This window comes from Eschrichtius robustus, chromosome 9, assembly GCF_028021215.1.
Source record: "Eschrichtius robustus isolate mEscRob2 chromosome 9, mEscRob2.pri, whole genome shotgun sequence".
Lineage (NCBI taxonomy): Eukaryota > Metazoa > Chordata > Mammalia > Artiodactyla > Eschrichtiidae > Eschrichtius > Eschrichtius robustus.
Genome location: NC_090832.1, coordinates 9386728 through 9412829, shown reverse-complemented (window position 1 = coordinate 9412829; position 26102 = coordinate 9386728). Strand labels below are relative to the sequence as shown.

Below are 26102 nucleotides of genomic sequence, written 5' to 3'. Positions count from 1 at the left end.
GGATTGGACTCCCCAGCTCAATTCAGAGTGACAACAGATGAGCTTTTGTTGCCAGTAGTACACAAGGGGTTTCAGAGCAACCTGGAATAAAATGGAATTTACATGCATCCTGGAGATCCCAGTCAACTGGGAAAACGGAGAAGAGGAATTATACTTTGAAAGGACTATAGACAAAATCTGTCAAAAAACTGATTTAACATGGGACAAAATATTGTCATTTGCACTGTTTAGAATCAGGGTGGCCCCTAGAAGCAGACTCCAATTGAGTCCTTATGAGATACTGTACGAGAGACCATTCCTCTATTCTGAGTTGCTAGGCAGACAAATTTCTTTCTTTTTTAAATGGTGAGTCTTTTTTTTTTTTAATAGTTTTAAATTTATTTATTTATTATTTATTTATTTTTGGCTGTGTTGGGTCTTCGTCTCTGTGCGAGGGCTTTCTCTAGTTGCGGCAAGCGGGGGCCAGTCTTCATCGCGGTGCGCAGGCCTCTCACTATTGCGGCCTCTCTTGTTGCGGAGCACAGGCTCCAGATGCGCAGGCTCAGTAGTTGTGGCTCCCAGGCCTAGTTGCTCTGCGGCATGTGGGATCTTCCCAGACCAGGGCTCGAACCCGTGTCCCCTGCATTGGCAGGCAGATTCTCAACCACTGCGCCACCAGGGAAGCCCCAAATTTCTGATCAGAAGTAAAAGAATTAGATACTATGAGGTTATGTACAAACACTGGAATTAGTTTTGAATGCTATTCATAGATTTGCCAATAACAGGATTAAGTACCCTACAGATTTCCCCCACCATCAGATAAAACCTGGGGAACAGGGAGCTTTGAAAAACCTGGAAAGAAGTACTCCCAGAAAACCAACCACAACCCCAGTGGGTAGAGCCTTATCAGGTTTTGCTAGTAACTAACTCTTCTGTTAAACTTGAAGATGTTAAGTTTTGGATCCATTCCCAAGTGAAGGGGTGATCCCTCTTGCCCATCACCACAATAAAGGAGAAAACTGCTGCTGAAAGCCATTAACAGATCTTAAAGTCCTCTTTAGAAGAAACAGTAAGAAACAAAGGGGATGGCTCCTTACATTAAGGTAAGGACTGTAATTTTTCTGTTGCTGGAGGAAAGTCATATTATCTGTGTACCAAAACCCTGCCTTTGTTTGATCCTGGAGTCTAGTTGTGACTCCTTCTTAAGATAAAGTTACTTTACTCTTTCACTATAATTACACTACTCTGGAACTGAAGTACCCATTTCTTTCACACTCTCATTTAGACCTAGAAAATAATGGCAAAAATGCCAAGTACCACCTCTGGGAACAGGCCTACGTAAACACCCAGCAAAGCTTTTTGAGCATGCTGATCCAACTGGAAGCCAAAGTGGCATGTAAGTAATGGTCCACTACACTGGGGTGCAGAAAGCCAGAAAGCCAAGCTTTGGGAAACCTATGGCCCCACCCTGGGCTATGGGATATTTTGAGCAGTAACTGTAAGTTACACCACTGCATCTGGACGGCCTCAGCTCCCTGGATTAATAAAAAGGGGCTATATCAGGTAGTACAACTGGTAGGCAAAGGGGGCAGGAACATTTTCCAGAGACAGCACATACTGCCTATGGGAAGCCACTGGGCCCTGGTGAATAAAGAAGCTGTGCCCCACATTTGGACGCCAGTCTCCATGTTGAGCTGCACTTTGAAAAGCAACATTTGGTTCTGCCCTCAAACCCAGTGGGACTCAGAGACCACTCTGACTTGGCCCACAAGAAAGACCCCCATACAAGATAACATATGGTATATGGGAAAAGGAAAGTTCTGCTGAGAAAGAGTCAGTAATGAGACAGTCGTTATATCTGATGGGTATTGTAACAATAACGCCTTCAGTATGAATGACACAGGAATTTGGTGCAATTATGGCACAGTCAGGAAACTGTAATGTAAAAAAATAAATGTATGATAACACTGATGTAGATGACTATATGTATTGGAACTGGAACTAACCCCCCGACCCCCCACTCTACTGTGTAAGTTGAGGACAGCTGGCCTGAGGACAGATTGGAGGAAAAATCTGAACTAGTCCAGCAGGTCTTGCAAGAGAGTGCTAAAGAATTCCACTGAGTACAGATAATGGTAGACAAGGGAGGAAAGCGAATAGTGCAACTAACAAGAGACTATGCAAACACTGTTCAGGAATCATCAGTTGGTTTTCTTCTTTTCCAGTCCATGGGAAATTTTTATTAAAGAGAAGGCTGCTCTCTTTCTGACAGTCATTCTCTCATTTTTCTTACAGAAGTGTTATTGTAAGAGAAGGATATAGCAAGCTAAGAAAAAGAAATTTTAATGTTAAGGCCTGGGGCATCACCTGGTCACCTCACCACCTACCAAACAGAAAATTGTGAACAAGCTGATCACATTCCCCAGGGCCACCTCCCTCACCTTGCCTTTAAAACCCCTTCCCTGGACTTCCCTCATAGTGCAGTGGTTAAGAATCTGCCTGCCAATGCAGGGGACATGGGTTCGAGCCCTGGTGCAGGAAGATCCCACATGCCATGGAGCAACTAAGCCTGTGCACAACTACTGAGCCCACGTGCCACAACTACTGAAGCCCACACGCCTAGAACCTGCACTCCACAATAAGAGAAGCCACTGCAATGAGAAGTCCACACATTACAATGAAGAGTAGCCCCCGCTCGCCACAACTAGAGAAAGCCCGTGCGCAGCAACAAAGACCCAACACAGCCAAAAATTAATTAATTAATTAATTAATTAATTAATTAAAAAAAAAAAAACAACCCAAGAAACCTTCCCTGAAAGCCAGCACAGAGTTAGGGTCTTCTGACCATTAGCCACCTGTACTACTTTCTTGGTACCTTGCAATAAATGCTGTACTTTCCTTCACCACAACCTGGGTCCGCAGACTAGGTTTGCTGTATGTGAGGCAAGTGGACCCAAGTCTGGTTCAGTAACACACACTTAAACAGCACATACAAAGTCTCACACCCTCTGGTACCCAGGGCAGAAGCAGTAATTTGAAGGGAGCCTGGGTAAGACCTACCTGCTGATCTTGGAGAATCTCCCACAGAGGCAGGAGAAATATAATATAATATAATATAATAACCAGAAAATATAAACCAGCTTTACAAAAAATGTTAAAGTGACTTCTCTAAGCGAAAAAGAAAACGCCACAACTAGAAACATTAAAATTACAAAAGGAAAAAGCTCATTGGTACAGACAAATATACAGTAAAGGTAGCAGATCATCAACACACAAAGCTATAGGAAGGTTAAAAAACAGAAGTAGTAAAATCATCTATATCCACAATAAGCAGTTAAGGGATACACAAAACAATTGGATGTAAAATATGATGTCAAAAACAGTAATCACAGGCACAGGGGCCTATGATTAAGCCCTGGGGCCTCACCTGGTCACCTCACCACCTACCAAACAGAAAATTGTGCACAAGCTGATCACATTCCCCAGGGCCCCCTCCCTCACCTTGCCTTTAAAACCCCTTCCCTGAACTTCCCTGGTGGCGCAGTGGTTAAGAATCTGCCTGCCAATGCAGGGGACACGGGTTCGAGCCCTGCGCTTAATCATAGGCACATCTCTTGAAATGAAGAGATCAGCAACTTGAAACAATCACACATTATATATAGATTGTTATACATAAACCACATGATAACAACAAACCAAAAATCTATGATACACACACAAAAAAAGAGAAAAGAATCCAAGCAAAACACTAAAGACAGTCATCAAATAACAAGAAAAGAATAAGAAAGGAACAAAAAACGACTACAAAAAACAAGCTAAAAACAATTACCAAAACGGCAATAGAGACATACATATCAATAATTACTTGAAATGTAAATGAACTAAGTGGTCCAATCAAAAGACACAGAGTAGATGAGTGGATTCAAAAACAAGACCTGTATATATGTTGCCTACAGGAGACACATGGCATATCTAAATACATGCAAAGACTGAAAGTGAGGGGATAGAAAAAGGTATTCCATGCAAATGGAAAGAAAGCCAGGGTAACAATATTTATATGAAACAAAATAGACTTTAAAACAAAGACTGTTACAGGAGACAAAGAAGGACATTACATAATGAATAAGGGAATCAATCCAAGAACATTTAACAATTATAAATATATATGCACCCAACATAGGAGCACTTACATACATAAAGCAAATATTAACAGACATAAAGGGAGAAATCAACAGTAACAAAATAATAGTAGGGGACTTCAACATCCCACTTCCATCAATAAAGAGATCATCCAGACAGAAAATCAATAAGGAAATACTGGCCTTAAATGACACATTACACCAGATGGACTATATATACATATATAAAACATTCCATCCAAAAGCAGAAGAATGCACATTCTTTTCAAGTATACATGGAACATTCACCAGGATAGATCACATGCCAGGCCAGAAAACAAGCTTCAGTGAATTTTTAAAAAGATCAAGCATCTTTTCTGACCACAACTCTATGAGACTAGAAATCAACTACAAGGGACTTCCCTGGTGGTGCAGTGGTTAAGAATATGCCTGCCAATGCAGAGAACACGGGTTTAAGCCCTGGTCCGGGAAGATCCCACATGCCACAGAGTAACTAAGCCTGTGCGCCACAACTACCGAGCCTGCGCTCTAGAGTCCACACAAGCTACAACTACTGAAGCCCGTGCGCCTAGAGCCCATGCTCCACAACAAGAGAAGCCACTGGAATCAGAAGCCCGTTCACCTCAACGAAGAGCAGCCCCTGCTCGCCACAATTAGAAAAAGCCCACGCACCTCAATGAAAAGTAGCCCCCGCTCGCCACAACTAGAAAAATCCCGTATGCAGCAACAAAGACCCAACACAGCCAAAAATAAATAACTAAATAAATTTATTAAAAGAAAAAACAATCAACTACAAGAAAAAAAACTGCATAAAACCTCCACAAATGTGTGGAGGCTAAACAACATGCTACTAAACAACCAATGGATCGCTGAAGGAATCAAAGAGGAAACCAGAAAAATACGTGGAGACTAATGAAAACAAAAACCCAATGATCCAAAATCCATGAGATGCAGAAAAAGCAATTCTAAGAGGGAAGTTTATAGCAATAAAAGATTACCACAGGAAACAAGAAAGAAATCAAATAAACAACCTAACCCTACACTTAAAGGAACTAGAAAAAGAAGAACAAACAAAACCCAAAATTAGTAGAAGGAAAGAAATCATAAAGATCACAGCAGATTTAAATGAAATACAGACAAAGAAAACAATAGAAAAAGTCAATGAAACTAAGAGCTGGTTCTTAGAAAAGCTAAACAAAATCAGTAAACCTTTAGCTAGACTCATCAAGAAAAAAAGAGGGTCCAACTCAATAAAAACAGAAGTCAGATGCTACAACTGACACTGCAGAAATACGAAGGATTATAAGAGACTACTATGAACAACTATATGTCAATAAAGTGGACAACCTAGAAGAAACAGACAAATTCCTAGTAATGTACAATCTCCCAAGATTGAACCAGGAAGAAATAGAAAATATGGACAGACCAATTATCAGTAATGAAACTGAATCAGTAATTTAAAAAAAAAAAAAAAGAAAAAGAAAACTCTTAATGAACTAAAGTCCAGGACCAGATAGCTTCACAGGTGAATTCTACCAAACATTTAGAGAAGAGTTAACACCTATTCTTTCAAACTACTGCAAAATACTGCAGAGGAAGGAATGTTTCCCAACTCATGCTACAAGGCCAGCATCACCCTGATACCAAAACCAAACAAAGATATCACAAAACAATAATGTTACAGACCAATATCACCGATGAACATAGATGCAAAAATTCTCAACAAAATATTAGGAAACCGAATCCAACAGTACATTAAAAGGATCATACACCATGATCAAGTGGCATTTATCCCAGGGAGGCAAGGATTTTTCAATACCCACAAATCAATCAATGTGATACATCACATTAACAAACTGAAAAATAAAAACGATATGATCATCTCAATAGATGCAGAAAAAGCTTCTGACAAAATTCAACATCTATTTATGATTAAAAAAAAAAACTCTCCAGAAAGTGGGTATAGAGGGAACATACCTCAACATAATAAAGGCCATATATGACAAGTCCATATCTAACATCACACCAATGGTGAAAAGCTGAAAGCATTTCCTCTAAGACCAGGAACAAGACAAGGATGCCTGCTCTCTCCACTTTTATTCAACATAGTTTTGGAAGTCCTAGCCACAGAAAATAGATAAGAAAAATAAATAAAGGGAACCGAAACTAAAGGGAAGAAGTAAAACTGTCACTGTTTACAGATAACATGACACTTCAGACACAGAAATTCCTAAGATGCCTACTAGAGCTCATTAATGAATTCAATAAAGCTGCAGGATACAAACCTAATATACAGAAATCTGTTGCATTTCTATCCACTAACAATGAACTGTCAGAAAGAGATATTAAGGAAACAATCCCATTCACAATAGCATCAAAAAGAATTTAAAACCTAGGAATAAACCTAGGAGGTAAAAGACCTGTACTCAGAAAACTACAAGACACTAATGAAAGAAACATAAGATGACACAAACAGATGGAAAGATATACCATATTCATGGATTGGAAAAATTAATATTGTTAAAATGACCATACTGCCCAAGGCAATCTACAGATTCAACCAAATCCCTATCAAAATCCCAATGGCATTTTTCACAGAACTAGATCAAATAATTTAAAAATTGTATGGAAACAAAGGCCCCAAATAGCCAAAACAATCTTGAGAAAGAAAAACAGAGATGGAGGAATCACATCCCTGACTTCAGACTATACTACAAAGCTACAGTAATCAAAGCAGTATGGTACTGGCACAAAAGAGACATATAGATCAATGGAACAGAATAGAGAGCCCAGAAATAAACCCACACACTTATGGTCAATTAATCTATGGCAAAAGAGGCAAGAATAGACAATGGGGAAAGGACAGTCTCTTCAATAATTGGCGTTGGGAAAACTGGACAACTACATGTAAAAGAATGAAATTAGAACATTTTCTAACATCATATACAAAATAAACCCAAAATGGATTAAAGACCTAAATGGAAGACTTGAAACCATAAAACCCGTAGAAGAAAACACTGATGGAATACTCTCTGACATAAATTGTAGCAATATTTTTTTTAAATCTGTCCCCTAAGGCAAAGGAAACAAAAGCAAAAACAAACAATTGGGACCTGATTAAATATAAAAGCTTTTGCACAGCAAAGGAAAACATCAACAAAATGAAAAGACAACCTACCGAATGGAAGAAGATATTTGCAAATAATATGACCTATAAGGGGTTAATATCCAAAATATATACACAGCTCATACAGCTCAACATTTAAAACACCCAATTAAAGAATGCAGAAGACATGAATAGACGTTTCTTCCATAGGAGATACACAGATGGCCAACAGGCATGTAAAAAAATTCTCAACATCGCTAATTAGGAGACAAATGTAAATAAAAACAACGAGATGGCACCTCACACCTGTCAGAATGGCTATCATCAAAAAAAACACAAACAATAAGTGCTGGCAAGGAAGTGGAGAAAAGGGAACCCTCACACACTGTTGATGAGAATGTAGATTGGTGCAGCTACTGTCGAAACAGTCAGGAGGTTGCTCAAAAACTAAAATAGGGGTTTCCCTGGTGGTGCAGTGGTTAAGACTCTGTGCTCCCAATACAGAGGGGCCAGGTTCAATCCCTGATAAGGGAACTAGATCCCACATGCATGCCACAACTAAGAAGCCCACCTGCCGCAACTAAGGAGCACATAGGCCGCACCTAAGGAGCCAGTAAGCAGCAACTAAGGAGCCTGCCTGCTGCAACTAAGACCTGGTGCAATCAAATAAATAAATATTTTTTTAAAAACCTAAAAACAGAACTATCATACAATCCATCAATTACACTCCTGGGTATATATCCAAATAAAACTAAAATGCTAATTCAAAAAGATACATGCACCCCAATGTTCACAGCAGCATTGTTTACAATAGCCAAGATATGGAAGCAACCTAAGTGTCCATCAACAGATGAATGGATAAAGAAGATGTGGGTATATATATACAATGGAATAATATTCAGCCTTAAGAAAGAATGAAATTTTGCATTTGCAACAACATGGATGGACGTGGAGGGTATTACGCTTAGTGAAATAAATCAGACACAGAAAGACAAACACTGCATGTTATCACTTGTATGTAGAATCTAAAAAATAAAAAAAACTAGTGAATATAACAAAAAAGAGACATACAGATATAGAGAATAAACCAGTGGTTACCAGTGGGTAGAGGGAATATGGAGAGGCAAGATAGGGGTAGGGGATTAAGAGGTACAAACTACCACATATAAAATAAATAAGCTACAAGTATATACAGTGCAGCACAGGGATTATAGCCAATATTTTATAACTATAAGTGCAGTATCCTCTATAAAATTTTGAATCATTGAGACTGGTACAAGTTGGCAGAGTAGAAGGACGTGTGCCCACTCCCTCTTGCGAGAGCACCGAATCACAACTAACCGCTGAACAATCATCGACAGGAAGACACTGGAACGCAACAAAAAAGATACTGCACATCCACAGACAAAGGAGAAGCCACAATGAGATGGTAGGAGGGGTGCGACCACAATAAAATCAAATCCCAAAACTGCTGGGTGGGTGACTCAAAAACTGGAGAACACTTATACCACAGAAGTCCACCCACTGAAGTGAAGGTTCTGAGCCCCACGTCAGGCTTCCCAACCTGGGGGTCTGGCAACAGGAGGAGGAATTCCTAGAGAATTAGACTTTGAAGGCTAGCGGGATTTGACTGCAGGACTTCGACAGGACTGGGGAAACAGACTCCACTCTTGGAGGGCACACACAAAGTAGTGCGCGCATTGGGACCCAGGGGGAAGGAGCAGTGACCCCATAAGAGACTGAACCAGACCTACCTGCTAGTGCTGGAGGGTCTCCTGCAGAGGCAGGGGGTGGCTGTGGCTCACTGTGGGGACAAGGAAACTAGCAGCAGAAGTTCTGGGAAGTTGTCCTTGGCATGAGCCCTCCCAAAGTCTGCCATTAGCCACATCAAAGAGCCGGGTAGGCTCCAGTGCTGGGTCGCCTCAGGCCAAACAACAAACAGGGAGGGAACCCAGCCCCACCCATCAGCCGACAAGCAGATTAAAGTTTTACTGAGCTCTGCCCACCAGAGCAACAACCAGCTCTAACCACCACCAGTCGCTCCCATCAGGAAACTGGCACAAGCCTCTTAGATAGCCTCATCCAACAGATGGCAAACAGCAGAAGCAGGAAGAACTACAATTCTGCAGCCTCTGGAAGGAAAACCACATTGACAGAAAGATAGACAAAATGAAAAGGCAAAGGACTTTGTACCAAATGAAGGAACAAGATAAAACCCCAGAAAAACAACTAGATGAAGTAGAGATAAGCAACCTTCCAGAAAAAGAATTCAGAATAATGATACTGTAGATGATCCAGGACCTCAGAAAAAGAATGGAGGCAAAGATCAAGAAGATGCAAAAAATGTTTAACAAAGACCTACAAGAATTAAAGAAAAAACACCTAGAAGAATTTAAGAACAGAGATGAACAATACAGTAATTGAAATGAAAAATACACTAGAAGAAATCAATAGCAGAATAACTGAGGCAAAAGAACGGATAAGTGACTGGGAAGACAGAATGGTGGAATTCACTGCCATGGAAAAGAATAAAGAAAAAAGAATGAAAAGAAATGAAGACAGCCTAAGAGACCTCTGGGACAACATTAAACGCGACAACATTCGCATTACAGGGGTCCCAGAAGGAGGAGAGAGAGAAAAAGGACCCAAGAAAATATTTGAAAAGATTATAGTTGAAAACTTCCCTAACATGGGAAAGGAAATAGCCACCCAAGTCCAGGAAGCGCAGAGAGTCCCAGGCAGGATAAACCCAAGGAGAAACACGCCAAGACACATAGTAATCAAACTGGCAAAAGTTAAAAACAAAGCAAAATTATTGAAAGCAACAAGCAAAAAACGACAAATAACATACAAAGGAACTCCCATAAGGTTAACAGCTGATTTCTCAGCAGAAACTCTACAAGCCAGAAGGGAGTGGCATGATATACTTAAAGTGATGAAAGGGAAGAACCTACAACCAAGATTACTCTACCCAGCAAGGAACTCATTCAGATTCAATGGAGAAATCAAAAGCTTTACAGACAAGCAAAAGCTAAGAGAATTCAGCACCACCAAACCAGCTCTACAACAAATGCTAAAGGAACTTCTCTAAGTGGGAAGCACAAGAGAAGAAAACGACCTACAAAAACAAATCCATAACAATTAAGAAAATGGTAATAGAAATATACGTATCGATAACTACCTTAAACGTGAATGGATTAAATGCTCCAACCAAAAGACACAGTCTCACTGAATGGATACAAAAACAAGACCCATATATGTGCGGTCTACAAGAGATCCACTTCAGACCCAGGGACACATACAGACTAAAAGTGAGGGGATGGAAAAAGATATTCCATGCAAATGGAAACCAAAAGAAAGCTGGAGTAGCATATCAGATAAAATAAACCTTAAAATAAAGAATGTTACAAGAGACAAGAAAGGACACTACAAAATGATCAAGGGATCAATCCAAGAAGAAGATATAACAATTATAAATATTTACGCACCCAACATAGGAGCACCTCAATACATAAGGCAACTGCTAACACCTATGAAAGAGGAAATTGACAGTAACCCGATAACAGTGGGGGACTTTAACACCTCACTTACACCAATGCACAGACCATCCAAACACAAGCTTTAAATGACACAACAGACGAGATAGATTTAATTGATATTTATAGGACATTCCATCCAAAAACAGCAGATTACACTTTCTTCTCAAATGCCCACGGAACATTCTCCAGGATAGATCACATCTTGGGTCACGAATCAAGCCTCAGTAAATTTAAGAAAATTGAAATCATATCAAGCATCTTTTCTGACCACAGTGCTATAAGATTAGAAATCAATTTCATGGGAAAAAACATAAAAAACACAAACACATGGAGGCTAAACAGTACGTTACTAAATAACCAAGAGATCACTGAAGAAATCAAAGAGGAAATCAAAAAATACCTACAGACAAATTACAATGAAAACACGACAATCCAAAACCTATGGGATGCAGCAAAAGCAGTTCTAAGAGGGAAGTTTATAGCAATACAAGCCTACCTCAAGAAACAAGTAAAATCTCAAATAAACAATCTAGCCTTACACCTAAAAGAACTAGAGAAAGAAGAACAAACAAAACCCAAAGTTAGCAGAAGGAAAGAAATCATAAAGATCAGAGCAGAAATAAATGAAATAGAAACAAAGAAAAGAATCGCAAAGATCAATAAAACTAAAAGCTGGTTCTTTGAGGAGCTAAACAAAATTGACAAACCATTACCCAGACTCATCAAGAAAAAGAGGGAGAGGACTCAAATCAATAAAATTAGAAATGAAAAAGAAGAAGTTACAACAGACACCACAGAAATACAAAGCATCCTAAGAGACGACGACAAGCAACTCTATGCCAATAAAATGGACAAACTGGAAGAAATGGACAAATTCTTAGAAAGGTATAACCTTCCAAGACTGAAGCAGGAAGAAACAGAAAATATGAACAGACCAAACACAAGTAATGAAATTGAAACTGTGATTTAAAATCTTCCAACAAACAAAAGTCCAGGACCAGATGGCTTCACAGGTGAATTCTGTCAAACATTTAGAGAAGAGTTAACACCCATCCTTCTCAAACTCTTCCAAAAAATTGCAGAGGAAGGAATACTCCCAAACTCATTCTATGAGGCCACCATCACCCTGATACCAAAACCAGACAAAGATACTACAAAAAGAGAAAATTACAGACCAATATCACTGATGAATATGGATGCAAAAATCCTCAACAAAATACCAGCAAACAGAATCCAACAACACATTAAAAGGATCAGACACCATGATCAAGTGGGATTTATCCCAGGGATGCAAGGATTCTTCAATATACGCAAATCAATCAATGTGATACACCATATTAACAAATTGAAGAATAAAAACCATATGATCACCTCAATAGATGCAGAAAAAGCTTTTGACAAAATTCAACATCCATTAATGACAAAAACTCTCCAGAAAGTGGGCACAGAGGGAACCTACCTCAACATAATAAAGGCCATCTACAACAAACCCACAGCAAACATCATTCTCAGTGGTGGAAAACCAACCATCTCCTCTAAGGTCAGGAACAAGACAAGGATGTCCACTCTCACCATTATTATTCAACATAGTTTTGGCAGTCCTAGCCACGGCAATCAAAGAAGGAAAAGAAATTAAAGGAATACAAATTGGAAAAGAAGAATTAAAACCGTCACTGTTTGCAGATGACATGATACTACACATAGAGAATCCTAAAGATGCCACCAGAAATCTACTAGAGCTTATCAATGAATTTGGTAAAGCAGCAGGATACAAAATTAATGCACAGAAATCTCCTGCATTCCTATACACTAATGATGAAAAATCTGAAAGAGAAATTAAGGAAACACTCCCATTTACCAGTGCAACAAAAAGAATAAAATACCTAGGAATAAACCTGCCTAGGGAGAAAAAAGACTTGTATGCAGAGAACTATAAGACACTGATGAAAGAAATTAAAGAGGATACAAACAGATGGAGAAATATTCCATGTTCTTGGATTGGAAGAATCAATACTGTGAAAATGACTATCCTACCCAAAGCAATCTACAGATTCAATGCAATCCCTATCATATTACCAATGGCCATTTTTACAGAACTAGAACAAAAAAATCTTAAAATTTGTATGGAGACACAAAAGACCCCAAATAGCCAAAGCGGTCTTGAGGGAAAAAAACGGAGCTGGAGGAATTAGACTCCCTGACTTCAGACTATACTACAAAGCTACAGTAATCGAGACAATATGGTACTGGCACAAAAACAGAAATATAGGTCAATGGAACAGGATAGAAAGCCCAGAGATAAACCCACACACTTATGGTAAAGTAATCTATGACAAAGGAGGCAAGGATAAACAATGGAGAAAAGACAGTCTCTTCAATAAGTGGTGCTGGGAAAATTGGACAGCTACATGTAGAAGAATGAAATTAGAACACTCCCTAACACCATACACAAAAATACACTCAAAATGGATTAGAGACCTAAATGTAACACCGGAGACTATAAAACTCTTAGAGGAAAACACAGGAAGAACACTCTTTGACATAAATCACAGCAAGATCTTTCTTGATGCACCTCCCAGAGTAATGGAAATAAAAACAAAAATAAACAAATGGGACCTAATGAAACTTAAAAGCTTTACAAAGCAAAGGAAACTACAAACAAGACAAAAAGACATCCCTCAGAATGGGAGAAAATATTTGCAAATGAATCAACAAAGGATTAATCTCCAAAATATGTAAACAGTTCATGCCGCTCAATATTAGAAAAACAAAGAACCCAATCAAAAAATGGACAGAAAACCTAAATAGACACTTGTCCAAAGAAGACATACAGATGGCCAAGAAGCACATGAAAAGCTGCTCAACATCACTAATTATTAGAGAAATGCAAATCAAAACTACAATGAGGTATCACCTCACACCAGTTAGAATGGCCATCATCAGAAAATCCACACACAATAAATGCTGGAGAGGGTGTGGAGAAAAGGGAACCCTCTTGCACTGTTGGTGGGACTGTAAATGGATACAGCCACTATGGAGAACAGTATGGACGTTCCTTAAAAAACTAAAAATAGAATTACCATATGACCCAGCAATCCCACTACTGGGCATGTACCCAGAGAAAAGCATAGTTCAAAATGACACATGCACCCTAATGTTCATTGCAGCACTATTTACAATAGCCAGGTCATGGAAGCAACCTAAATGGAAGCAACCTAAATGCCCATCGACAGACGAATGGGTAAAGAAGATGTGGTACATATATACAATAGAATAGTACTCAGCCATAAAAAGGAATGAAATTGGGTCATTTGTAGAGACATGGATGAATCTAGAGACTGTCATACAGAGTGAAGTAAGTCAGAAAGAGAAAAACAAATACCATATATTAACGCATATATGTGGAACCTAGAAAAATGGTACAGATGAACCGGTTTGCAGGGCAGAAATAGAGACACAGATGTAGAGAACAAACATATGGACACCAAGGGGGGAAAGTGGTGGGGTTATGGTGGTGGTGTGATGAATTGGGAGATTGGGATTGACATATATAAACTAATATGTATAAAATGGATAACTAATAAGAACCTGCTGTATAGAAAAATAAATAAAATAAAATTCAAAAAATTTTTTGAATCATGTTGTACACCTAAAACAAATATAATATTCTAAATCAACTGTACCTCAAAAAAAATAAATTAATTAAATGTTTTACATTTCACTCTGTCCTAAAATATAGTTAGCTGCATTTAGAATTCTAAATTAACAGTAGGTTTCCTTAAGCATGTTCATGCTACTTCTAGTGACATTTCATCTGATACTTATTGATGCTCATAAGAAATCTGTTGTAAGTCTACTTTTTGTTTCTTTGCAGGCAAAGTATAAAGAGGTTTATAATATTCTCTGTAGAACCACACTGCCTAGTTTCAAGTCCAGTTCCACCAACAACCTATATTAGTTGTGTCTTTTATGATGCTCTGACATCTCGGGGCCTTGATGACCCAGGAGGTGACTGCCCCTTCCAGGGTTAGCTAAGTCTTAGAAACTGCAAAGAATTTTGCTTCTGAGCACACCTTTCACATGCAAACCAACCAATCCTTAGTCTCTACTCTGCAACGCCTCCTTTATTTATCATACACCATGCCAATATTCCCCTCACCCTGAATCAACCCAGGGCCAGGTATCAGACAACTAGGGACCTCCCCTACAGGCCAGAGGCTGCCAAAATTATTCAATCTATCCAACCCTAAACTTGTTCAGCTTGCCTATCCTGTCTTATCCATTCCTTCCCATGAAAATCACAACAAAGGCTCTGGCCCATGGTTTCCCTCTCACTCCTTCTACACCGAGGAACCCTAATGTTTCCCCATGTGGCTGTGCATGGCATGGCACATCCCCTCTTCTTGGAAACAACACTAAACTCTTCTTTCAAGGCAGCTGTCTTTGTGTCTGTCACCTTACCATCCATGATTAAAAAGAAATCCTGAGTACACTTTAAAACACAACTAGACATATGATTATGGGCTAACCTCTCTGTGCCTCACTTTCCTCATCTACAAAATGGCAGTAGTAATAGGACTACTTTAAAGGGTTACTATAAATATTATATGAGTTGATACATGTAAAGCACACAGAATAGTGCGTATTCCAAGTTAAGTGCTCAATAAATATTACTTATCATTATCATGATTATTTTATTTCATCCGCCAGTTTTAAGATCTTTTGTTTCTGATGTTCTTAAATGTCCCTATTTTATGTCTGTGTATGGGATTGTTTTTATACATACTGCTCAGGATTTGGTGTGCTCCATTCTATTTTTTCCTTCTGCTACTCCTATTAGATGTATGTTAGACTTTCTTACTCTATACCCCAAATATCAGCTTCTTCCATATTTTCTACCTTTTTCTGTCCCTGACATGCATTATGGATTGTTTCCTCAAATCTATCTTCCAATTCATCCTTTATTTAGCTGTATTTAGCTTGCCATTCAATCTATCTACTATTTCAATAACTTTCTTTTACTTCTAAAACTTCTATTTGGCTTACTTTCACACTTGCCTGCTTTTTACACACTGTTCTGTTTCTGTCCTAAATTATGACAGATTGTAAAAATGGCCACAAGTTATTCCTTTTCCTATGTGAATGTTCCTTGCTAGTGCCTTCCCATACTATGGACTAGTCTTACAACTGACTTTGGCCATAAGACAACAGAAACGTGATGCAGGCAGAGACTTGAGAAGCACTTGCAGACTGAGGCTTCTGTCTTTGCTGCTCTTGGGAACTGTGTGACCACACCATGAAAAGATGCCCAGCTTACTCTGCTGAATGAAAAAATGCTGCTGAATATCCCCATTTGCCCAAACACCAGTACAAACTGACAGCCAGCACCAACTGACAGGCATATGAGGTAATCTCTAGCTAACCAGCCCCTAGCTGACCCTACAAAACCCATATTCAACTCTTAGACTTATAAGCAATAATAAAATGGTTGTTTTAGTAACTGAGCTTTGGAATAGTTTACAGTGCAGCAAAAAGCTAACTGATACATATGGTTTCTAAACCTTCCTTTACACTTTAAACATACTTATTTTAAAGTTTCTCTGTTGGAACCACTATTTCTAATAATTAGGGCTGGCTATCCTTCACGGTGGTTTGTCTATATGCTTTGTAATCTTTGATTGAAAGCTCATCTTCAGTGGGTATATTTTCTGTGGGAGTCCTATGTGCTCTGGGCCAACTGTGCACACAGCAGTTTTAAACTTTCTTGGTCAAAGTATGACAGGTATTACAAATTTCTGGATTTCTCAACCTGGGTTCCCAGCACTATGAGGACAGTATGAATTCAAACCCCACAACCATAAGTGGTTTTAATCAGAGTTCCAATTTCCACTGTTTAATGCTCTTGGTAAAAGAAAGTTTTCATGCTGTTTCTATAGTCTAATGGAAAAAATTTGCTAGTCCCTATTTCCTTGAAAGTGTACACCTTCAAGACAATCACCTTTAAGCTAGGCTGACTAACTCTGTTGCACATAAGGTCCAAGTAATTAAGGTCTCTTATCAGTTTCTGATAATCCTATAACTTGCTTCAAGCATTCCCTCAGTGCTACAACTTTTCCTGAGTTTCCTCTTCTCTTCCTTCTCACAATTCCAAGTTCTTTCACTGCATCCTAACTAAAAGTTTCATGTGTATGGAAGGAGCAGAGGATGCTGCCTGGAAGTAAAAGTAACTTCTTAAATCTGAGCACATTATTCCCCTGCTTCAAATCTTTCAATAATTCCCCATTGCCCACATCAGTGTTTCTTAATATACTGACCTCTAGAAAATCAGTGGCCCTAAGTTGTCTATCAAGAGTGCTACAGGTTTGCCTCTCAGTTTCAGAGGAAAAAGTGATAAATTTTTTTTTATGGCTGCATTGGGTCTTCGCTGCTGTGCATGGGCTTTCTCTAGTTGCGGCGAGCGGGGGTTACTCTTTGTTGCAGTGTGCAGGTTTCTTATTGTGGTGGCTTCTCTTGTTGTGGAGCACGGGCTCTAGGCACACGGGCTTCAGTAGTTGCAGCACATGGGCTCAGCAGTTGCGGCACGCAGGCCCTAGAGCACGTGGGCTTTAGTAGTTGTGGCACATGGGCTCAGTAGTTGTGGCACACAGGCTCAGTAGTTGTGGCTCGCAGGCTCTAGAGCACAGGCTCAGTAGTTGTGGCGCCTGGGCCTAGTTGCTCCGTGGCATGTGGGATCTTGCCGGACCAGGGATTGAACCCATGTCCCCTGCACTGGCAGGCAGATTCTCAACCACTGTGCCACCAAGGAAGTCCCTGATAAAAAAATTTTGTTCATATACTTTTTTTTTCTATTTTTAAGGTGTTTTAGACATAGTAATATTAACCCTTTAAATGTACAGCTCTAAGGTTTTGATAAATGCCATCAAATCAAAATTTAAAAGTCTTATCAACCCAAACAATTCTGTCCCCTTTTGTAGTCAAATCTCTTCCACACCTAGTTCTGAAAACCACTGATCTGTTTTCTGTCACTATAGTTTTGCCTTTGCAAGGATGTCATATAAACGAAATCACACAGTATGTAGCCTATGAGTCTGGTTTCCTTCACTTAGCAAAAGGCAACTGAGAATCATCTGTGTTGTTGTATTAGTAATTCATTTTTTTTATTGCTTAGTACCATTCCATTGTATGGATATACTAGTTTGTTTATACATTCCCCAGCTGAAGGATATTTGGCTTGTTTTCAGTTTCTGGTGATTATGACAAAGTAGCTATAAACACTTGCATACAGATTTTTTTGTGTTAACATAAGTTTTCACTTCACTTGGGTAAAAACCTAGATGTGAGTCATAAGGTAAATGTATTTTACTGCCAAACTTTTCCAAAATGGATATACCATTTTGTATTACCACCAGTAAATTATTAGAGATCCAGTTGTACTGCATCTTCATTCACACTTGACAGGGTCAGTCACTTTAATTTTATGCATTCTAATAGGTGTGTAGTAATATCTCATTACGGTTTTAACTTGCATTTTTTTTTTTTTTTGGATGTGGACCATTTTTAAAGTCTTTACTGAATTTGTTACAATACTGTTATTTTATGTTTTTGGTTTTTCGGCCACAAGGCATGTGGGATCTTAGCTCCCCAACCAGGGACTGAACTTGTACCTCCTGCATCAGAAGGCAAAGTCCTAACCACTGGACCACCAGGGACGTCCCACTTTCATTTTTTTAATGACCAGTGATGTTGAGCATCTTTTCATGGGTTTATCTGCCATCTCTATTTATTCTTTGGTGAAGAGTCTGTAAAAAAATATTTGCCCTTTTTTTTTGGCTGCACCACGTGGAACGCGGGATCTTAGTTCCCCGACCAGGGATCGAATCCATGCCCTCTGCAGTGGAAGTGCAGAGTCTTAACCACTGGACTGCCAGGGAAGTCCCTGCCCATTTTTAATAAGGTTGTTTGTTTCCTTATCACTGAGTTTTGGGAGTACTTTATATATATTCTGGATAAAAGGTCTTTGTTAGACATATGATTTGTAAATATGTTCTTCCAGCCTACAGCTTGTCTTTTCATTCTCTTAAATGTGTTTGCAAAGAGCAAAAGTTCTCAATTTTGATGAAGTCAAATTAACCAACTTTTAACTTTATGGATCATGATTTTGGTGTGTCATAAAAGAAATCTTTCCTTAATCCAAGGTCACCAAGTTATTCTCCCATACTTTTCTCTAGGAAATTAACAGTTTTAGGTTTTACATTTAGGTTTATGATCCATTCTGAGTGGATTTTTGTATAGAGTGAAAGTTATAGATTAGGGTTCTTTTTTTTTTGCATATGCATATGCAATTGTTCTAGAATCATTTGTTGAAAGGACTGCTGTTTCCCCATTTAATTGCATTTGCATCTTTGCCAAAAATCAATTGACTGGCCATGTGTATACATGTCTATTTCCGCACTGTTTCACTGATCTATACATTGACTCAACCTTTTTTCCAATGCCACATTCATCCTGATTACTGTATATTTACAGTAGACTTGAAATCAGGTAGTGTGTATCTTTGAACTTTGTTTTTTTTTTCAAAATTGTTTTTGCTACTCCAGTTTGCCCTTCCATATAAATTTAAGAATCAGCTTGTCTATTTCTACAAAAAAATTCTTCTGAAATTTCGATTGAGTCTTCCAATCCATTAATATGGATTATCTATTTGTTCAATCATCTATTATGTTTTTCACATGTTTGGTAATTTCCAGCATACAAATATTGCATATACTTTTAAAGAGTTATACCAAAGTATTTTATGATTTTTAGTAAAATTATAAATAATTATTTGGTTTTTTTAAATTTCAATTTCCAGTTTTTCACTACTAGTATATAAAAACCACTGAGTTTTGTGTATTTCCTTGTATCCTGTGACCTTGCTAAGCTCACTTATTAATTTTGGGACCTTTATTTGTAGATTGTTTTGGATTTTTCTACATAGACAGTTATGTTGCCTATGAATAGAGACAGTTCAATTTCTTCCTTTCCAATCGATATGCCTTCTATTTCTTTACCTTGCTTTACTTCACAGGCTAGGACCTACAGTACAATGCTGAATAAAAGTAGTGAGAGCAAATATCCTTGTATTGTTCCTGATCTTAGGAGAAAAGTATTCAGTCTTTCACCATTAAGGATGATGTTAGCTGTAGATTCTTTGTAGCTGTCCTTTTTCTCTTTGAGGACATTCCCTTCTATTCCCTTCTATTCTGAATTTTGTCAGAAGCATTTTGTGCATTAATTAAGGTGAACATATGATGTTTCTATAGTCTGTTAATATAATACATTTCCTCGATTAATATTCCCAGAATAAATCTCACTAAGTCACGATACAATATCCTTTTTAAACATTGTTTTGGATTTGCTAGTTGTTTTTTTTTTTAATTTTTGGCTACATTGGGTCTTCGTTGCTGTGCGCGGACTTCCTCTAGTTGCGGTGAGCAGGGGCTACTCTTCATGTGGTACGCTGTCTTCTCATTGCGGTGGCTTCTCTTGCTGTGGAGCATGGGCTCTAGGCATGCAGGCTTCATTAGTTGTGGCTTGCAGGCTCCAGAGCACAGGCTCAGTAGTTGGGGCGCACAGGCTCAGTAGTTGGGGCACACAGGCTTAGTTGCTCCATGGCATGTGGGATCTTCCCGGACCAGGGCTCAAACCCATGTCCCCTGCATTGGCAGGCAGATTCTTAACCACTGAGCCACCAGGGAAGCCCCTGCTAGTATTCTGTTAATATTTTTTGTGTCTATGTTCACAAGAGATACTAATCTCTAGTTTTCTTGTGATGTCTTTGGTTTTCACATCAAGGTATTCCTGGTCTCATAAAATAAGTAGGCAAGTGTTCCATCTTCTTTTATGTTCTGGAAGAGTTTATGTAGAACTGTATTCTTCCTTAAAAAGTTTTAAGTAGGATTCCCACATTATCTTTTTAAGGTCTTAGGGTCTAAAGTGACATGCTCTCTTTCATTCCTGAGTTATGAGGATTTGTGTCTTTTTTTTTTCTCACCATTTTCTTTTTTTTTTTATTGGGGTATAGTTGTTTTACAATGCTGTGTTAGTTTCTACTGTACAGTGAAGTGGAGTTCCCTGTGCTATACAGCAGGTTCTTATTAGTCACCTGTTTTATACATATTAGTGTATATATATCAATCCCAATTCATCCCACCACCTCCCCCACCCCTCTGCTTTCACCCCCTTGGTGTCCATACATTTGTTCTCTACATCCGTGTCTTTTCTCTCTTTTTTTTTCAGCCAGTCTAGCTAGAGTTTTCTCAATTTCATTGATATTTTCAAAGACACAGGTTTTAGTTTCATTGAGTTACTCTCCTGTTTTTCCATTATCAATTTCATTGCTTTGTGCTCTTAATAGTCTCTGCCTTGTGCTTATTTTGATTTGAAATAGCTCTTTTTTCTCAAGCTTCTTAAAATTGAAGCTTAGATCACTAATCTAAAATCTCCTCTTTGCTAATGTAAACATTTAATGCTAAAAATTTCCCTCTAAGCATTGATTTGACTGCATCCTTCACTTTTTGATATGCTGTTTTTTTTCTTTCATTCAATTAAAAATATTTTCTAATTGCACTGTGACTTCCTCTTTGACCCATGGGATATTTTTAGAAGTATCTTATTTAATGTCCAAATATTTGGGAATTTCCAGGTATCTTTATTATTGATTTTTAGTTTAATTCCATTGTGGTTGGAGAACAGGCTTTGTATATTTTCAATTCTTTTAAATCGTGGCTTGCTTTATGACACAGAATATGGTCTCTCTTGATGAATATTCCATACTCACTTGAAAAGAATGTATATTCTGTTGTTGCTGGGTAGAGGGACCTACAAATGACTATTAGCTCAGGCTAGTTGATGGTGCTTTTCAGGTGTTTTCTTCCTTACTGATTTTATGTCAAGTCATTTTGTTGATTACTAACAGAGGAGTGTTGAAGGCAGGGGCCAGTCAATCACGAAAGTCCTTTTTAGCTAAATTAAGGAGTATGAAGCTTACCCTGAGTTATGGAAGCTGACGGGAGATTAACTTTAAGAAATAGAACAATAGGATTAAAAAATTTTCTTTAGAAAACTTGACAAGATTGAAAATAGGTTGGAGAAGAGCTAAAGTAGAGATGCGGAGAACCAATAGGGAGGCTTTTAACAATAATCAAGGAGAAACATGTACTTGAATTAAGGCAATAGCTCTGAGAATAATCAAGAAAAAACAGACTTAAGGAGATAATAAGAGAAAAGAATCTGATAAACAACTGGGTGAGAGATGGAGAGGAATGGGTAAAAGGGAAGAGGCAATTATGATTCTCAGTTTCTGGTTTGGATTACTGAGTATATAAGGGATAACATTTACCAGAATAGAAAAATACAAGAAGAGAAATGGATTTGAGGGAAAGGATGAATTCCCAATTTCAACATGCTGAGATGAAAGTTCTTGTAAAATATTCATGATAGATGTCCATTAAGCTATGTGGGCTCGGCAGAGAGGTCTACACTATAGATATAGATTTATGTCATCAGCACATATTATTAATTGAAACCATAGTTTTGGATGAAGTTATTGAAGATCAGCATATAAACCAGTGTTTCTCTAAATGTCACCCTAAAATTATCTGCAGATTATTAAAATGCAGATTCCTAGACACCATTTTAGATTAAATTTATCTAAGTCTCATAGGCTGAAACCAAGGTGTTAGCTGGGCTGTATCACTTATTGAAAGCTCTGAGGGAGACTGCACTTCCAGGCTCATTCAGGCTGCTGGCAGAATTCAGTTCTATGCAGCTGCAGGACTGAGGTCCTTGTTTCCTTGCTAGTTGTTGTCTGAGTGCCACCCTTCACTCTCAGAGCCCTCCCTCTAGTCTTTGCAGGTAGTCCCTTACATCTGAGAACCAACAACAGCTTATCCTTCCCACATTGCCACATCTCTGACTCTTCTGTTTTCCTCTTCCACTTTTAAGGGTCTGTGTGATTACATTAGGCTCTCCCAGAACATCTAAAATAATCTCCCTACCCTAAAATCTGTAACCTTAATTCCATCTGCAAAGTTCCCTTTTCCTTGTAATGTAACATATTCACAGGTTCCAGGAATTTGGGCATGGACATCTTTGGGGTGCCAGTATTCTGCCTACCACAAGCAGTCTGATACAAGTCATTTTGTAGACATATATTTTCATTTCTCTTGGGTAAATATCTAGGAGTGGAATTGCTGGGTCATAGTGCAAATATATGTTTAACTCTATAAAACACTGGGCACACAGCTGAATAAAGACTACATCACCTATCTTCCCTTCTTGTTAGTGTGTCACTGACTAAGAACTGGTTAATGGGTTTTAAGTGGATGTGTCATAAGCAACACCTGAGAAGCGTCCTTAAAGAGAAAAGTATGTGCCTTTCATCAAGCTTCCCTCTTGCTATGAGCAGGTGGCATTTGGAATTAAAGCAGTCATCTCAATCATGAGGTAGCATGCTAAGGATGGCAGAACAGCAAGACAGAGGAGTCTGAATCCCTGATGATCACAGAGCTGCTGCCATACCATCTGTGGCCTGCCTACCTATAGAATCATATGCATATTTAAGCCATTATTATATTTTCTATGTAATGCAGCCAAATCCAATTCTAACACATCACGGTTTTAAATATCTATATGCTAGTGATCCCAAAGTTGTACCTCCAGCCACAATCTTTCCAGACTCATCTATCCAACAGCTACTGGAACATTTCCACTTGGATGTAAAACAGGCCTTTCAAACTTAACTGTCCAAAACAGAATTCTTTATTTTTTCTCCCTGAACTCTTCCTCCTCTCATTCTCCTCATCAGCACCAAACAAATAGTAAATGGTTTTTTATAAATGGTGAATGATCTACCTCAGAGCTCAAGCAAAAAACACATATGTTGTCCTTGATTCTTTGCTTTCGCCTCACCTCGTATCCAAACCATGCACAATTCTTGTTCTCTGCCATCAAAATATATCCCAAATCCAGCCATTTTTTTCCATCCTCACTGTTATTACTCTAGTGCAAGTCACCATCATCTCTCATTTGCAATAGCATCCTCAATGGTGCTTTTGTAGCTTAAAAAATCCTTCCCAGAGAGATGAAAAAGTTCTGGAGATAGGTAGTAGTAATGGTTGCATGATAACATGAATATCACTGAACTGTACACCTAAAAGTGGTTAAGTTGGTAAATTTTATGTTACATGTATTTAACCCAAATAAAACAAACAAAAATCTTTCCTTGAGACAAGATAGCCTCCTATATTTCCTATATTTTTTTCTAAATATTTTTCATGTGTGTCTTTCACACTTAGGTCTTCAATCCATTTGGAAATTACTATTGTGAATGGTGTGAAGTAGGAATCTAATTTTGTCTTCAATCTATATGGATATCACATATCTCAGCATCATTTATTGAATACTCTGTGCTTTTGTAATACCAAAGCTTACCAAACTAACCTTATACTCAGCTTCCATATGTATGCGGACGTGTTTCTAAGCTCTCTATTCTGTTTCATGAGTCTACTTTCCTGTCCCTAAACCAATACCAGTAATTAAGACAGTAGTCTCAATTATCATGGCTTTACATTGTTTTGATATCTGGGAGGAAGAGACTTTATTCTTCTTCAAAATTGAGTTAGCAATTCTGGGTGCTTTGTCTTTTCATATACATGTTAGGTTCAGCATGTCAATTTCCATGAAAAACCATACAGCAATTTTAATTGGAATTGCAATGAACCTGTAGAATTGGAGAAAACTGACATCTTTACGATACTGAGTCTTCCTATCGACCCATATGGTATATCTCTCCATTTACCTGGTTCTTCTTTTATGTGTTTCAGTAGAGCATTATAATTTTCTCCTTAAAGGACTATGAAGCTTTAGTCTGATCTATTTCCAGATACCTTCAGTTTTTAATATAGTTATGAATAGTTATCTTTTTTATTATTAAAATTCCTAGTTAGTTTTTGCTGGTGTGTAGAAGTTACTGTTTTACTCAGAAATCTGCTTGAACTGAAGGCCATTTCTGATGACCTCCTAACCAAAGAAGCCCTCCCCTCCCAGTCATTCTTTATAACTTCACATCAGTTAACCTTCTTGTTAACTGATTTTTAGTGTCCCTCTCCCCCACTATAATTAGTTGCTTGTTCACAATCGTATCCCCAGTGTCTAGAATAGGGTCTGTGTAACACGTAATTGTGCAAAATGTCTGCTGAATAAATAAATGAGGTCTTAAACCTGGATGATTTGGAAAATACAGGAAGAAAAGCAGATTTTGAAGTGAGGGTGGAGTGAGAACTAGTTCAGTTTGAGAGGCGAAGTTTAGAGTTCTCACAGGTCATTAATGTGCAGGCATCAGGCCAGCACCTGGAGCACAAGAATGCAGGTTTGATGTGATGGAAGTGATGAGACCGTCAAGGAGGAGAATGCATTCAAGAAGGAAAAAAAAGAAAATATACTTGGGAAGAACTACACCTGGGTCAGATTAAAGAGAGAGGGAGCGAGCATGCACAACAATATGGAAACCAACCGGACGGAAAAGATTTGAAACACAGAAAGAGGGAAATAAATCGAAGAGCTAGGTTCGTAAATCACATGAACACACAATTAGAGAAGTACAATTTCATCTAAGGAACAGAAAGCAAGAACCTCATTTCTCCACTGGTAAAACCAATTGGAGAAAGACACAGCTCTATTAGACCACAGATCCGAATTTGGGGAAGAGAGTAATTTTATTTTACTCTGGGTCTTTCACTTTAATATGACAATTACCGGTCTTGGAGGACCTATCAGCATTCAGTCTATTCAACCTCTCGGGTCACAGCTAGACGCTACCGTCTGAAAGGTTCGGATTTAAACGAGGAGACTGTTTCCTCCTCATTTTCATCGTCTTGCCGTGACCACCGCGCCCGGGCTAAAGGTACCGGCAGGTGCTCTTTGGGCCTTGGATTGTAACTAGAGAAGGGTGGCAACCGGGAAAGAAGAGTCGGGCTGCCGAGGCTGCGAGAGAGGCCCTCACCTCACGCCCGGCGGCGGATCAGCGGGGCAGTCAGGGGCCGCGCCCCGTCGCAGCCCTCCCCACTCCCCGCCGTGCCGGGCTTCGCCAGGGCCCCCGCCCGCCCCCACGAGCCCAGCCTTCCTTTCCTACCTGCCGGCACGCGGACTCAGCCAGCCCCCAAGTCGGCAGGGAGACCACCACTCTCCGCCGCTCCCAGCCCGCGCGCGCCCCCGACCAGCGGCTGGGTGCACGTGACCCCGCCCTCACTGCACGCCGCCCCGCCCCCTCAGCCCAGGCTGCGCCCCGCCTCCCGCCGG

At 39.0% G+C, this 26102-nt stretch overlaps 1 protein-coding gene across 2 annotated transcripts in view; it reads right to left on the bottom strand.

Annotated features, from left to right (window-relative positions):
• SERAC1 (serine active site containing 1) overlaps window positions 1–26039 on the bottom strand; it is a 78848-nt gene extending 52809 nt beyond the window's left edge. For both annotated transcript variants that reach the window (XM_068551720.1, XM_068551719.1), the window contains exon 1: window positions 25936–26039. The gene's annotated coding sequence lies outside the window, so the exon portion shown is untranslated. The remainder of the gene's footprint in view (window positions 1–25935) is intronic.
• Window positions 26040–26102: the final 63 nt, after the last annotated feature.